Below are 2787 nucleotides of genomic sequence, written 5' to 3'. Positions count from 1 at the left end.
CTACGGGCCTGCTGGGGCATGAGTCTAGTTGTCATTATAGAAGAGGGATGGTAGGGTTGGGTCCTGAGGAGAATCAGCAGGGATTTGCATGACCACTGTTTCAGGGAAGACCACAACCTTTTCCTCAGGCAATGCAAGCTGAATTCCCTCATAAGGAAATGGAAAGGCTTATTTCAGTATGGCAGGGATGCTGCTGTGACTGGAGATAGGAAGGCTGCTTTTGCTGGGGTTAGAAAGCCTACTTCTACTAGCAGTGGAGAGACCACTTTCACTGCCAAAGAAGACTCATCAGAATTCAGATGCTAAATGTTCCCAGCTTCATTAAAGTCTCTCTGCATGTCCCATCTCAACTTATAGGATCCCATGCTTTCCTAATCCGTGTTGTCACCTTATCAGAAAACACCCAGTAAGGCTGGGAGTTCAACTTGCCTTGTAATTCAGCCAATCACAGGATGAGGTCCTACATTTGATTTTCAGCACTTGCAGCCCTCTAGCGGTAGAAGATAATGCTCTTTCTCAGGGCACACCTAGAAGCTCTTAAATAATTGATGTGGCTCTTGAGTTTGTAATTCAAATCACTGAACTTATTTCTTTCTTTCATCACTTTGTCCAGTGACATTACGAACAAGCAACCAGTGTCATTATATTTCTTAAATTTCCAAAATGTTAGCAAGTGTCATATATGTAATTGCTTACCTCCTTGCTTATTATAAGTGGTTAATTAAGAGTATCCAATGCACATATTTTCCATATTACACCATGGACTATCAGTGCTCTCTTTACTACTAAAAATAGGGTCATTGATATCTTTAAATATAATCAGAGTAGAGATCCAATTCTAGAACCCCCTAAATAATTCAGAAAACTCATTCTTAAAATTATGTTCCTCTAGAACCAATTTCAGTATCAGAATCTGTGCAACTCAGGGTTATCCAGAGAAATTGAACAAATAGAAAATATATATAGACAGATATATAGGTAGATGGTGAGATATGGGGACATTTATTAAGAAATTGGCTGACATGATTAACGAAGAAAAGAAGTTCTATGTTATGTAGTCAGCAAGCTGGAGAATCAGCAGAGCTGCTCATGTAATTCATTCTGAATCTGAAGGCCTGAGAATAAGGAGAGCTGATGCTGTAACTTCTACTTTGAAGCCAAAGGCCTGAGAACTGGTGAGTGTGGTGGAGGACTGGGGAAGTGAGGCTGGCATAAATTACAGAATCTGGAGTCTGAAGGCCAGAGAACCAGGAGCTTCAAAGGGCAGAAGAAAATGTTCTAGCTCAAAAAGAAAATGTTCCAGCTCAAAAAATGTTCCTCCTCCATCTTTTTGCTCTGTTCAGGTCATTAAGGAATTGAGTGATGTCCACCCACATTGGTGAAAGGAAACCTTCTTTACTCAGTCTGAGGTGGCTGGAACATGAGGTCAGAGTTTGAGGCCAGCCTGACCAACACAGTGAAACCCCGTCTCTAATAAAAATACAAAAAATTAGCTGGATATGGTGGTGGGCACCTGTAATCCTAGCTACTTGGGAGGCTGAGGCAGCAGAATCACTGGAACCCAGGAGGCTGAGGTTGCAGTGAGCTGAGATCACGCCATTGCACTCCAGCCCAGGTGACAGTGCAAGACTCCATTAAAACACACACACACACACACACAACCACAAAAAAAACTCTTCTAAAAATACCTTCCCAGACATACCCAGAAATAATGTTCAGTGAGCTGTCTGAGCATCTCTTAGCCCATTTAAGTTGATACATAGAATTAACCATTGCATTCACTCTCACCAATACAGGTTAGCATCATCCAGTCTATTGAGGGACTAAATAGAACAAAAAGCCAGAGGAAGGTAGAATTCACTCTCTCTGGTTTGAGTTGGGACATCCACTTTCTCCTGCATTTTGGCATCAGCACTCTTGGAAATCCAGCCTTCATACTCCAGCTGGAGCTTACACAGTCAATCTCCTTTTTGGAATTCGGACCAGAATTTACACCATTGGCTCCCATTGCATCATTGTTTTTTAGTTTGATACCCAAAATTACTGGAGATGTACACACACACACACACACACACACACACATATCCTAATATCCCAATGGTTCTGTTTCTCTGGAGAACTCTAACATAGTTCGGATACCTGGAAATTAATTTAAAATGTAATTTTACATATACAAGGATAACATCATTAGCAGGTTTTTTTTTATTTTTTATTTTTTATTTTTTTTTATTATTATTATTATTATTATTATACTTTAAGTTTTACGGTACATGTGCGCAATGTGCAGGTAAGTTACATATGTATACTCGTGCCATGCTGGTGCGCTGCACCCACTAACTCATCATCTAGCATTAGGTATATCTCCCAATGCTATCCCTCCCCCCTCCCCCCACCCCACAACAGTCCCCAAAGTGTGATGTTCCCCTTCCTGTGTCCATGTGTTCTCATTGTTCAATTCCCACCTATGAGTGAGAATATGCGGTGTTTGGTTTTTTGTTCTTGTGATAGTTTACTGAGAATAATGATTTCCAATTTCATCCATGTCCCTACAAAGGACATGAACTCATCATTTTTTATGGCTGCATAGTATTCCATGGTGTACATGTGCCACATTTTCTTAATCCAGTCTATCACTGTTGGACATTTGGGTTGGTTCCAAGTCTTTGCTATTGTGAAAAATGCCGCAATAAACATACGTGTGCATGTGTCTTTATAGCAGCATGATTTACAGTCCTTTGGGTATATACCCAGTAATGGGATGGCTGGGTCAAATGGAATTTCTAGTTC

This window comes from Pongo pygmaeus, chromosome 3 (assembly GCF_028885625.2).
Source record: "Pongo pygmaeus isolate AG05252 chromosome 3, NHGRI_mPonPyg2-v2.0_pri, whole genome shotgun sequence".
Taxonomy (NCBI): Eukaryota; Metazoa; Chordata; class Mammalia; order Primates; family Hominidae; genus Pongo; species Pongo pygmaeus.
The sequence above is the reverse complement of the archived record's forward strand: the minus strand, read 5'-3'. Positions refer to the sequence as shown.